Below are 14,429 nucleotides of genomic sequence, written 5' to 3'. Positions count from 1 at the left end.
AAAGACCTCACTGACCGTTTCTTGATTGCCGTCAGTAAACTGGCTGTGGACCCTGCACAGGAAGTCAGGTGGGATGTTCCTCCTGTAAAGTCGCTTGCTTAAACATAATGGCCCGCCTTAACTTAGGCCGTGATTCAATCCATGGCTCGCTATAGCACTAGATCGCCGACAATGCAGTTTTTAAAGGTAATTTACTCTTGAGTTGACATCTGCAGTGTTTACCACGAATACAAATTGAAATTGCCTTTAAAAGCCACATTTTCGGCTGTCTACAGCATCTATGCTAAAGGTTGTCATGGATTGAATTGCGGATTTTAGGGATTCCAAAACAACCACAGGTTCTCTTGGAGGGGAATAGTAATTGAAAACAAATAGGAAAAATTAGAAACACAAATAAGTGCTACGTGGCATAGGAAAATCCAAGTCCAGGCACTCATGTGGGTTTGAAAGTTAAAAAGCAGGGATGTTCTTCTCCCATCGCCAACTAGCGACCAGGTGTATAGTGTTCCCTCTGACACATTGGTGCAGCTGGCTTCCAGGTTAAGCGGGCATTGTGTCAAGATGCAGTGCGGCTTGGCTGGGTTGTGTTTCGGAGGACGCACGGCTCTCGACCTTCGCCTCTCCAGAGTCCTTACGGGAGTTGCAGCGATTGGACAGAGATTGTAACTACCAATTGGATACCACGAAATTGGGGTAAAAATTCAAGATGTAAATGAGTCCAAATAGTCAGTACATGATTCAGTTTCCTTCCTTCTGTTTGGTGACTAATGAAGACAACCCTACTTGATCACAATGGTCGGCCTGAGCCAAGCGCTGTGCAGATTCGCTAAGATTTTCATAATAACGAACGGTTAATACCCAGTTGTTAGATAGTTGAGATGATTTGTAGATCAGGTAATGCGGTGCATTACTCAAACCGACCCTCTTGCAAATTCTACCTAATGTATGTCTTATTTTGATGGATATTTTTTCTCAGGTTGCCATCAATTGATTACCGTTTTTAATCACAGACAGCAGAAATGATTTGATATGTTGCACGTTTAAGATGATATTAAAATCTTTGTCCACAGGCATCATAGTCGCAATATCTTGAGAAACGGGGCCACCAATGGCGACTTTGCTAAAATGTGGGACAAATTCGCTCCGAGGAAAGAGCGAGAATCCTTGAGGGAGGTCATCTCAAAGGTTAACCTCAAAGAAAGGTACATTCTCTCTGGATGATTAGAAGAAGTATGACAAATGAGCTGATATGATTACAGAACTCCAATCCCACTGGACACAGACATCAGTTCAATGTCTAGTTTTGATTTAAATTTGGGAAATCAACCAATGTGAAATTAACCAAAAATGTTGGTTAAAAGTTGGGTGAAAAAAATCCAATTGTGTTTTCCACATTGATTCACCGTCATCACATAGATTTTTTGTTGTTGTTGAAATGAGGTGGAAACAACGTTTATTCAACCAGTTTTGGCCCAATGGGATGAATTTAATATACTGTAAGATTATATCTTTCTGTCTTTTCTCTTTTTCAACAGGAATATCTGAATAATCCCCAACTTGACTATATGTTTGTATCTAAATATTTGCACATTTCCCAACTTGACTATTATCCCCTCCAGTCCCCAAACTCCAATATTTTCACTCGTTCTAAGAAATTTGACACTATCATCCAAACCCCCATGTAAATGCATCTTTAAGCTGCATCGACTCCTTGTCCAAGTCCTGAATTCACTATAAGGCAATATGAACCACATTCAAAGCACTAAATGACCTTTCCTCGAAGCTCCTATCTGATCTACCAGCTCAATAGTGGTCTACTGAAACCATACTCACCATCTCAGGGGGTGCTCAGATCATCAACCACTGACCTCCACACCATCCTCAAAACCAGCAGTCCTCTTTTGGAGGCAGATTGGTCAGTGCTCCTGTATGGCACCAACATTGTGGATTTTCATCCAATGCTTCTGGACTATGAGAACATTCTTTAGACAATAAAATTAGGTAAAATGGAAGCTGGCTACAGTCTCAGTTTTATCCTCCAAGACAGTGTGAGGATGTGTAACAACAATACCTGTAGTTTAATTTCATGATCAGGGCCAGATTACCGAATGGGCCCGCAGGGCACCTGCCCTATGGGCCCCGACCTCCAGGGAATATCATCATAACATCCAAAACTAAAAGTATAGTGGATGTATTTTACAGTACGTGGACGTTTTACATTTCGTGAGCTCGTTTCATAATTTGTAGCCATGTTTATTATAAATTTGTGCTCATTTTGTAGAAATTCGTGAGCATTTAAAAACATTTAGTGGGGATGTTTTATATCAATTTGCTTACTGGTGCTCTTCCATGCCGTCTCGAGGAGGGGTGCGTCACTTGAGTGGGTTGAGTCACTGACGTGATCTTCCTGTCTGGGTTGGTGCCCCCCCTTGGGTTGTGCCGTGGCTTAGATCTTTGTGGGCTATACTCGGCCCTGTCTCAGGATGGTAAGTTGGTGGTTGAAGATATCCCTCTAGTGGTGTGGGGGCTGTGCTTTGGCAAAGTGGGTAGGGTCATATCCTGCCTGTTTGGCCTTGTCCGGGGGTATTGTCGGATGGGGCCACAGTGTCTCCCGACCTCTCCTGTCTCAGCCTCCAGTATTTATGCTGCAGTAGTTTATGTGTCGGGGAGCTAGGGTCAGTCTGTTATATCTGGAGTATTTCTCCTGTCTTATCCGGTGTCCTGTGTGAATTTAAGTATGCTCTGTCTAATTCTTTCTTTCTCTCTTTCTCTCTCTTTCTTTCTCTCTCTCTTTCTCGGAGGACCTGAGCCCTAGGACCATGCCTCAGGACTACCTTGCCTGATGACTCCTTGCTGTCCCCAGTCCACCTGGCTGTGCTGCTGCTCCAGTTTCAACTGTTCTGCCTGCGGCTATGGAACCCTGACCTGTTCACCGGACGTGCTACCTGTCCCAGACCTGCTGTTTTCAACTCTCCAGAGACAGCAGGAGCGGTAGAGATACTCTGAATGATCGGCTATGAAAAGCCAACCGACATTTACTCCTGAGGTTCTGACCTGTTGCACCCTCGACAACCACTGTGATTATTATTATTTGACCCTGCTGGTCATCTATGAACATTTGAACATCTTGGCCATGTTCTGTTATAATCTCCACCCGGCGCAGCCAGAAGAGGACTGGCCACCCCTCATAGCCTGGTTCCTCTCTAGGTTTCTTCCTAGGTTCTGGCCTTTCTAGGGAGTTGTTCCTAGCTACCGTGCTTCTACACCTGCATTGCTTGCTGTTTGGGGTTTTAAGCTGGGTTTCTGTACAGCATTTTGAGATATCAGCTGATGTAAGAAGGGCTTTATAAATAAATTTGATTTGAAATTTGATTTGATATATGCTCCTTAAAACCAATGAGGAGATGGCACGTGGGTATATGCCCCTAAAAACAAATGAGGAGATGGAAGATACAGGACTTGCAGCGCGTCCAGTGTCACAAATAGAACCAAGTTCTATTTTAGCACCTGGCTAAGCAGATGCTTTCGCGCGTGCAAAGATTGAATAACATGTATGTGTTCATTTATTTTGCAACTGGTCTGGTCAGCATGTTAGAGTTAGACAGGACTCCAGTCATGTCATACTGCAAAACACCACTAGATGCCGGACATGCCATTTGCATAGATGGGAATAACCAAGAATTCATGTGAAATCCATTCATGAGAATATTTAAAGAAAGGGAAAGGGGAATAGCTAGTTAGAGCACAAGTGGAAAAGGGTAGTCACTGGTGGGGACAAAAATAATGTTTGCTTCTTTCCGCCACACATTACAATAGTGGTTGTTGTATTTTCTGTTCTGTTTGATTATCACTGGATTTGGGCTTTGTTGCCCTTGTTTACAGTGACCTAAATAATGCTCAAGTAAAAGATGGTGCCTCACAACCACGACCACCCAGAGTTTATGCCATTGGTTTCTACATCCAGCTTCTAATGGTGCATTTCCATACAGGATTTACCCCAGTATTTTACCCATGGATCTGGTAGACCTGCTCTCATTTGGGGCCAAGGCAATGCTCTGTGTTCTTTTCAGCTGTTTTTTACATAACAATGGCTATCTGTGAACTTTAACACCTTCTCACAAAGCAACAGACTTGAATGATGCAGAGATTGTTGATGCCGTCACCATAAGTCTTTAGAGCTGACATTAACATAAAACCCTGGTCGAAACCCTTGAGTGTGTGTAAGTCTATATGGAAAAGTACCACTAGAGGGAGCCACATCCCAATATGTGATCCTGGATCCACAAATCTATCAGCAAGTGTCAACATTTATGCAAGGTCTCAGTCTCACATCAAAATTAGACGTTCATCCATGTTTCTCAAACTTCAAATTTCAAAGTTGTTCCAAATGTTAAATCTCAAAGGGTTTAAGGTTAAATTTACGGATTAACTCCGGATTTTAAGGTTAAGTTTAGGCATTAACTCCAAATGGTTAAATTAAGGGGTAAGGTTTGGGATAGGCTTATAAGAAAACTATCAAAAATGACTTTCTATCGCTGGATTCAACCATGAAACCTTTGGAGTCAGAGGCAGATGCTTTCCACATCCACAATGTCCTAGAAAAACCAAAACTTACTCAAAGGTAACAGCGCTCACTGTTGCCCCTGGTGGCCGGTTTCCACGTCATATCCTGACATCCTCAGCCATGGATGGATGTCGAATACTGACTTGTATCACGGGTGATCTGCCTGCAAAACTCTGATTCCATTCCAGTCTGGCTCAGCTCAGCAAATGTAGCAATTGGACATTTGAAAACGTAGAAAATCCAATTCAATGATATTGTTGTTTCCTGAACTGAGTGAACTCATGAACTGCATTTGACTTCATTTTCAGAGTTAATTGAGTTGAAATGGAATGAAGGCCAACCCTGCTAACCATGGTCCTTCCCTGTAAAGTCTAGAGCTTTCCCATCAAAACCCCAAGCCCCCATCCTTTTCTACAGTGCCTTCAGAAAGTATTCATACACCTTGACTTATTTCACATTTTGTTGTGTTACAGCCTGAATTCAAAATTGATTATATGTTTTTCACCATAATGAAAAAGTGAAAACGTATATTAAGAAATGTTTGCAAAGGTATTGAATATTTAAAACTGAAATATCTAATTTACATAAGTATTCACACCCTTGAGCCAATACTTTGTACAAGCACCTTTGGCAGCGATTACAGCTGTGAGTCTTTCTGGGTAAGTGTCTAAGAGCTTTCCACACCTGGATTGTGCAACATTTGCCCATTATTCTTTTCAATATTCTTCAAGCTCTATACCAGGCAGTGTCAGAGGAAGGCCCTAAAAATTGTCAAAGGCTCCAGCCACCCAAGTCATAGACTGTTCTCTCTGCTACTGCACAGCCAAAAGGCTCCTTAACAGCTTCTACCCCTAAGCCATAGCACTGCTGATCAGTTAATCAAATGGTTACCCGGACTATTTGCATTGACACCCTTTTTTTATTAATATTTGTTATTATTATCTGCATTGACTCTCTTGCACAGGCTCGATATACACTCACTGGACTCTAACCATACACTTACACTGACACTCCCAAACACACACACACACAAAATAGCTTATGGACAACAAAGTCAAGGTGTTGGAGTGGCCATCACAAAGCCCTGATCTCAATCCTATAGAACATTTGTGGGCAGAACTGAAAAAGCTTGTGTGAGCAACGAGGCCTACAAACCTGACTCAGTTACGCCAGCTCTGTCAGGAGGAATGGGCCAAAATTCACCCAACTTATTGTGGGAAGCTTGTGGAAGGCTACTCGAAACGTTTGACCCAAGTTAAACAATTTAAAGGCAATGCTACCAAATACTAATTGAGTGTATGTAAACTTCTGACCCACTGGGAATGTGATGAAAGATATAAAAGCTGAAATAAATCATTCTCTCTACTATTATTCTGACATTTCACATTCTTAAAATAAAGTAGTGATCCTAACTGACCTAAAACAGGGAGTTTTTACTAGGATTAAATGAATTGTGAAAAACTGAGTTTAAAAGTATTTGGATAAGGTGTATGTTAACTTCCGACTTCAACTGTATATTTCCACTATCGGAAACAATGGGACGACCTCAGAGTTCCATGAGCAATTTTTTGTTGTTGTTTATGTTACAACGTGGGCAGGTCTCATTGCCAACAATAGCGAAGCAGGCATTGTGACGTAGAACAATGGGCTAGGAATAGAACATTCGGAAAGCGAGTTGGTGCCACGGTGCTCAATAGAACTAATAGGAGCTGGCAGGGTGAAAAATGCCCTAAAATAAGGCCTGTTTTTTGTGATTATTTAAAAACTACGGCAAACAGCTGGGATATGGTAATATTGTGAATATTGTGAAACTAGGCTCCACGGCGGATGCAATGGTATTCCTCCAAAGCTCCATTGTCCTGGGTCTGCACAACTCTGCCAGGACCTAGGATCAAGGGAGATACTAAAGTGTTTTAGTACTATATCTCTTGACACAATGATGAAAATAATCATGGCCTCCAAACCCTCAAGCTGCATACTGGACCCTATTCCAACTAAACTACTGAAAGAGCTGCTTCCTGTGCTTGGCCCTCCTATGTTGAACATAATAAACGGCTCTCTATCCACCGGATGTGTACCAAGCTCACTAAAAGTGGCAGTAATAAAGCCTCTCTTGAAAAAGCCGAATCTTGACCCAGAAATTATAAAAAACTATCGGCCTATATCGAATCTTCCATTCCTCTCCAAAAATTTTGAAAAAGCTGTTGCACAGCAACTCACTGCCTTCCTGAAGACAAACAATGTATACGAAACGCTTCAGTCTGGTTTTAGACCCCATCATAGCACCGAGACTGCATTTGTGAAGGTGGTAAATGACCTTTTAATGACGTCAGACCGAGGCTCTGCATCTGTCCTCGTGCTCCCAGATCTTTGTGCCGCTTTTGATACCATCGATCACCACATTCTTTTGGAGAGATTGGAAACCCAAATTGGTCTACATGGACAAGTTCTGGCCTGGTTTAGATCTTATCTGTCGGAAAGATATCAGTTTGTCTCTGTGAATGGTTTGTCCTCTGACAAATCAATTGTAAATTTCGGTGTTCCTCAAGGTTTCGTTTTAGGACCACTATTGTTTTCACTATATATTTTACCTCTTGGGGATGTCATTCGAAAACATAATGTTAAATTTCACTGCTATGCGGATGACACACAGCTGTACATTTCAATGAAACATGGTGAAGCCCCAAAATTGCCCTCGCTAGAAGCCTGTGTTTCAGACATAAGGAAGTGGATGGCTGCAAACGTTCTACTTTTAAACTCGGACAAAACAGAGATGCTTGTTCTAGGTCCCAAGAAACAAAGAGATCTTCTGTTGAATCTGCCAATTAATCTGGATGGTTGTACAGTCGTCTCAAATAAAACTGTGAAGGACCTCGGCGTTACTCTGGACCCTGATCTCTCTTTTGAAGAACATATCAAGACTGTCACAAGGACAGCTTTTTTCCATCTACGTAACATTGCAAAAATAGTCTGGCCCAGGAGTGTGAAGGTGAACGGAAAGGCTGGAGCAACGAACCGCCCTTGCTGTCTCTGCCTTGACGGTTCCCCTCTTTCCACTGGGATTCTTTGCCTCTAACCCTATTACAGGGGCTGAGTCACTGGCTTACTGGTGTTCTTCCATGCCGTCCATGGGAGGGGTGCGTCACTGACGTGGTCTTCCTGTCTGGGTTGGCGCCCCCCCTTGGGTTGTGCCATGGCGGAGATCTTTGTGGGCTATACTCGGCCTTGTCTTAGGACGGTTAGTTGGTGGTTGTAGACATCCCTCTAGTAGTGTGGGGACTGTGCTTTGGCAAAGTGGGTGGGGTTATATCCTGCCTGTTTGGCCCTGTCCGGGGGTATCATCGGATGGGGCCACAGTGTCTTCTGATCCCTCCTGTCTCAGCCTCCAGTATTTATGCTGCAGTAGTTTATGTGTCGGGGGGCTAGGGTCAGTCTGTTACATCTGGAGTATTTCTCTTGTCTTATCCGGTGTCCTGTGTGAATTTAAATATGCTCTCTCTAATTCTCTCTTTCTCTCTTCTTTCTCTCGGAGGACCTGAGCCCTAGGACCATGCCTCAGGACTACCTGGCATGATGACTCCTTGTTGTCCCCAGTCCACCTGGCCATGCTGCTGCTCCAGTTTCAACTGTTCTGCCTGCGGCTATGGAACCCTGACCTGTTCACCGGACGTGCTTGTTGCACCCTCGACAACTACTATGATTATTATTATTTGACCATGCTGGTCATTTATGAACATTTTAACATCTTGAACATGTTCTGTTATAATATCCACCCGGCACAGCCAGAAGAGGACTGGCCACCCCTCATAGCCTGGTTCCTCTCTAGGTTTCTTCCTAGGTTTTTGGCCTTTCTAGGGAGTTTTTCCTAGGGAGTTTTTCCTAGCCACCGTGCTTCTTTCACATGCATTGCTTGCTGTTTGGGGTTTTAGGCTGGGTTTCTGTACAGCACTTTGAGATTTCAGCTGATGTACGAAGGGCTGATTTGAAAAATTTGATTTGAATGGACCATTTTTTTATCAGAAAAAAGCATTGTTAAAAATGTCATGAGTCCAGCCTAACTGGAGCATCTAGGCTAGTCACTTCCCAGGGAAAGGATGGTCTTCAGTCGGCCTGTTGTCCACGAAGTGATAGGAACACACATAGGGTCGGTTTGGTGGTTTCTTCAAGTTCAATGCTTTGAGCCAAAGCCGAAGAGACTCCTCATCCATAGGAGGTTGGTGCAAATCAAAAACGTTTGGTGGTCAAAACCGTCCTGCTCCATGAACAGCTTCCGTTTCTGCCAGTTGTTGTGGCATCCCCTTACCGAACATTAAATGCCAGTTTTGCATGAATACATGTTTGGGAAGTTATGCGAGTTAGTTAGCTAGCTGCGAACTTCTGGCTGGAAGTGCTTAACCGGAAAAAAAATATAAACAGACCCTGCCCATATTTCCATTGAAAACGGGACAGAACCAAACCAATCAGTTCTAAGTATATAGTTGGTGAAGGCATTCACAGTCGACCGCTCAGACGGGTGAGGGCATTCCAGACACCCATTTATTACTTGGTCCTTCTAGAAGGATTTAGTGACCAACAGTTTTTTACATGGTCCGTAATTTCTCCGGATTTAGCTACCAATAGATTTTCCAGATAACCAAGATACATGTAATACCATTGTTTGAACTAGGTATTGAGTTTATTCTTGTAAAAAACAAATATTGAGTTTATTTTTTATAATTAATTGGTATTATATTTAAAAAGTGATTGATTTGCTCCTAACTTGTAATGTTGTTAATGCTTTTCTTTTTGAATAAATATGTATTTAATGTATAAGTGAATAGTTGGGTTTACTTTGAAGTTTAAGTTTTGACCAATAAGGTCGCTTGTTAAGCTGTGGCCAATGGGAGAGTGGACCTGGTTAATGGAAGCTTGGGCAAAAAGAGAGGGAAAGAGACGTTGAGAAGAGGATGGTCGTTTTACATTAGGACCGTTGGTGAAGAAAATTATAAAAGAAGACGACAAAACTAGAACAAAACCCATACCTACTAAGACATGAAGGGAAATAACGATTTTATTTTATAAGAGAGTTGTTATAATTTTGTTAAAACTTAGTAAAGACTGAAGCTACCGTCTCATTGTGGAGGTTTTTGACAGCCTTGAGGTTAGCTTAGCATCGTGTAACACCGAGAGATAATTGCTTGGGAAAGCATAACAGTTCATGTTCCCATGGTATATCGGTTACGGCTAAGGAGTACTGTCTGCCTTGTAGCGGTGCTTGCTGTGGATTTTGTGAGGAAACCTGCAAGGAACTGCCATACTTCCCTGAAGGAATATCTACAAGTAGTGAGTAATCACAACGTGAGGTGCTTCTGGACTTTGTGTTTAGTCGTTTTTAATTTTTTTTAATTTTTTTTAGCTCCAATGCCCGCAAACGGGTTATTAGGCAAGCTTTAAATAATTTGGACATGGGTTGTACATGACTCATTGGGGTTTATTATTTTTCATTTATTTTTGATACTGTGCTGTGAAAATGTAATCATACACATATTGAACCTTATGTATGTTGCCATGGTGGAGTCATACTGTTTCAGTTTAATTTAATGCATGGGCTAGCCCAGGGGTCGGCAACCCAAAATGTTGAAAGAGCCATATTGGACCAAAAAAAGAAATCTGTCTGGAGCCGCAAAAAATTAAAAGCCTTATAATGAAGGCAACACATGCTGTAAGTGTCTATATTAGCTATATTAGCCTACTATCAAAATGATAAGTAGGCTACAAATACATAATGAGCATTCATGATTAAACGTTTATTTTACCTGCAGCGCATCCTGGAGAGAATGACGCACAACGTGACTGTACGATGGTGCTTGAAGTTTAACCCTCCATTATAATATTAATGTATTATGTTTCGTTGCATTGATGAAATTTTAGAAATACAATACAGAAATCAGATTTTTGATGTCATTTTTATTTTAGGATTCGAAAAAACAACAACAAAATGTGCAACGTGCATAATAGGGCTCCTGTAATTTCAGACCTCCCCATGGAAATAAAATGCGGTCCTTTTCAACCCTCAATAATACGATACAATCCTCTTCTCCTTTCCCCCCTTATCTGGGCAACAGACAGAGTGCAATAAAACAGCAGCCTTTTTAAAAGGTAAAGTATATAAAATTAAAATAATACAGTTTAAGTTCGATTTCTGTGCATTATCCTCTTCTCTTTAGTTTTCTGCAAATGTGCAGCAGCACCCTCTTCTCTTTTGACACGCACAATACAATGCAGCCATCCTCCAACCTGAGCAACAAAACACAATAATATCCCTATATGTCATTCCAAATATATACTGACAAAAATCAGAAATCACTTTATAAAAACAGCCACTTTGTTACTAAATATGTGCCTATGACAGGATTGTGTTCTTACCCGTTTAATGTGACTTCTGTTTTCGGACATCACTGGACAGCTTCTCAACATCAGGCATGTAAGATGTAACTGTAATCTTCACGCAGGACTGCAAGCTCTCATCTGTGAGGCGGGTGCGGTATTTTGATTTTATGTAGTTCATGTTTGAGAATATCTGCTCGCACAGGTATGTTGATCCAAAGATGGATAATACTCCAAATGCATATTTCTTCATGTTCCTATAACTGTCAGGAAGAATGGAAATGTCTTTCCACGTTACTCATTTTGTTATTTGACAACTTCTCATTACAAAGCAAACATGCAGGCAATCCTTCTGCATTGGCAATGAAAGCAAATGATTCGGTCCAAGAACTGTGGAATCCTCTGTTCTCCTCAGCTATCTTTCTCTTTTTCCCTTTGGGAGCCATGGCCCATGACACACCCGCCGGTTTGTTTGCAACAGCCACCTGTCTGGCACTACGCCGAGCTGAAAGAAACGTGTGTCGCAGGCTATGACGTAAATCTTCGTTGACAGAAATGTTGAAATTAAATATTTATTATACACATTTTTACAGCATTGGATAATAAATTATATTAAAACAAAAAATATATTCACACCATCTTTTTCCATTTTCATATTTTTGAAAAAGCTCCAGGGAGCCACTAGGGCGGCGCTAAAGAGCCGCATGTGGCTCTAGAGCCACGGGTTGCCGACCCCCGGGCTAGCCTATCCTGATACAATATCAGAAACATATAATCATTTCATCTGAAGTTAATACCCTGTCGTCACCCTAGACAGTTTACAATAGGAATTCTTATTGGAGATGTCCTTCTCACCTAACATCCCATGCTGTGGAGATATTCTACATAAGTTAATATTGTGAGAGTCATATTCGAGCCTGGTGAGAGGGTTACATACAGCATAGCCCAGTGGTTCCCAACCAGGGGTACTAATATTATATTCTTATTTACAATAAAAGTTACCACAAAATGACCCCGACAGGGTTAGATTGTGTAGAAATGGGCTTTAGATTCCCCCAAAAACCGTAGGGAGGACCCCCAGACCTCCCGCCACTTATATATAAAAAAAAAAGGCCTGCCCCTGGTAATCCATCTGGCCCTGCAGCCTTGTGGAGTTGTTAAGATACACTTTGGTGCTTTTCTCAGAACCTGGAAGTGCCTAATACTGGAAGCGCCTGATATCTCGTGATAGCTTCAGATGTCGGTGTTGAGCAAGAAGAGAGTGGTCCAAAGAAGGGAGAGGTCCATAGAGTAAGGTCGGTTAAGTAAGTCAGGCAGGCAGACAGTTGAAGACTCGATGTGTCTCTTCGGTCTAATCGTACAAAACCCTTCCCATAGAAGATAACATTTCCTGATAGGTCTGTGCCTGAGAGAGAGACGTTCCGTAAATGTAATCTGTAATGTATGTTGCGTGAGACAAGCAACTTGATCACATTTGTAGAGACAAAGTCAGTAGGTATCTGAATTGGAGCTTACATTTTCATGGGTTGCCACTCCATCACGTGGTCGAGTCGTTGCCATTGTTATCAACGTTCTACAGCCACATTGATGTCCAAAAGTAAATGACTTTGAATGGGAGCTATAACCGTTTCGCCTAAAATACACTATAGTGGCTTCGAAATACGATGACATTGCTAAAGTAGGCAAATATTTAGTAGGAAACGACTGCCATTATCATCATGTCATCGAATTTACTTTAGACAGATGGCAATGTTGTCATTAGCTAGCAAAGTTTGTAAGAAAAAAATGTGGTGGTCTCCACTCAATCTCTTAGCTAGCAAGCTAACGTTACACTGCAACTAAAGTCAATCTGGAGACCTCAAAATGAAGACGCAAGGTTTTGCTACTAATAAGTTGCCTTCTTTAGATATTGCATCGTGTTTTTAAGCCACAGTAATGCACTTTAGACCAAATCTTCATCAGTGCCTATTGAGGATGTATTGAGTAAATGTTCAGCTGGCTGTCCTGGCAGTCCTAAAACGAACGTTCAAAACAATATTGTGATGAAACGCGCAACACATGTATAGCTCAGTAGTCTCAGAAACCAGAACCAAATTTTGCATGCATGCTGGCAATCTACTAGATTTTGTTCTGGGGGCAGACCAACCTGGTCTCAGAGCATTTTGTATTATTATATATATATTTTTTAATGAACCTTTGTTTAACTAGGCAAGTCAGTATGTGTTCTGTATGTAAATCCGAGACACCCCAGTTAGTATGATATGTTACCTTTCGTATAGTATGTATTCATTTCTGGTTGTCCATCACCCATTTTATATGATATGCTACAATTCGTATTATGTCCCAAATTTGCGAAACGTACAATATGTTACATATTTGGTACACATATTATTTGTTAAGAATTTGTGAAACGTAAAATATGCTACAAATTCTACCTAGGTGGATAGCGTTAGCTACCTGGTTGGCATTAGCTAGGCTAGGGGTTTGGGTTAAGGTTAGGGTTGAGAGTTAGGTTTAAAGGGGAAGGGTTAGCTAAAAGGGTTAAGTTTATGTTTAGGGGAAGGATTAGCTAACGTGCTAAGTATTTGCAAAGTAGCATAAAAGTAGTAAGTAGCTAAAATGCTAAAGTTGTCCATGATGAGATTTGAACTCGCAACCTTTGGGTTGCTAGACGTTCACATTATATGCCCACCTATCTACCCTGACCAACCACTGTACTTTCAATTTTGCCATAAGTAACCATTTGTCTTATTAACTATACGAAACATATACTAAATGGAGGTTTGGATTTCCATACAGAATAATACGAAATGCTCTGAGACCAGGTTGGGCAAACATAGTCATACTGTGTGTGTGTGTGTGTGTGTGTGCTATTACCAAATTCTTTAGACTTCACAGAGCAGCCTTGTATCAATCGGGAGTAGGCTAACTTTCTGGACTTTAGTGTTTCTTCAATATTTGCTTTTTAGAGTCACGGTTGGTCCAAGAGTAACACAAATGTTGAATTAAGCATACAGACCTAACGCTAAATCACTAGCTGTTCAGGCAGGGATTCAATTTATAGCGCAGCACACTGGAAAGCTGACGATGCAGCGCAGCGTTTAAATGAATTTTCCTCGATGTACGCAGAGATCGAGTTAGCAATATATTCTGCAGATGAATGCTCAATCGGAAATGACGTTTAAATATCAAGCGTGTTTAAGGGGATTGAATCCCAGCCTAAATCCACATTTGCCTGAAACATGAGATAAGGACTAAGTTTGCCTAACCCCTAGTCGGAACAGTCCTTCTGAGATACTGTATCTACCACTATGCTAGAGTTATCTGCAGTCGGATTCAATGTGTAAATACAATTCATTTAACCTGTTTAGGATAGGGGGCAGTATTTTCACGGCCGGATAAAAAACGTACCCGATTTAATCTGGTTATTACTCCTGCCCAGAAACTAGAATATGCATACAATTATTTTATTTGGATTGAAAACACCCTAAAGTTTCTT

The 14,429-nt window shown here is 41.5% G+C and overlaps 2 long non-coding RNA genes across 2 annotated transcripts; one reads left to right on the top strand and one right to left on the bottom strand.

Moving 5' to 3' along the window:
* Positions 1–8,557: 8,557 nt before the first annotated feature.
* On the top strand, positions 8,558–12,700 carry LOC115177837 (uncharacterized). Its single transcript, XR_003872509.1, has 2 exons — positions 8,558–9,886; positions 12,116–12,700. It is a non-coding gene; the product is annotated as an uncharacterized LOC115177837 (long non-coding RNA).
* Positions 10,764–11,025, bottom strand: LOC115177838 (uncharacterized). The gene is made up of 2 exons (XR_003872510.1): positions 10,970–11,025; positions 10,764–10,840 (listed from the first exon to the last, which is right to left on the bottom strand). It is a non-coding gene; the product is annotated as an uncharacterized LOC115177838 (long non-coding RNA).
* Positions 12,701–14,429: the final 1,729 nt, after the last annotated feature.

The sequence above is a fragment of the Salmo trutta genome, chromosome 38, assembly GCF_901001165.1.
Source record: "Salmo trutta chromosome 38, fSalTru1.1, whole genome shotgun sequence".
Lineage (NCBI taxonomy): Eukaryota > Metazoa > Chordata > Actinopteri > Salmoniformes > Salmonidae > Salmo > Salmo trutta.
Note: the sequence above shows the minus strand (reverse complement) of the source record. Positions and strands in the feature narration are given on the sequence as shown.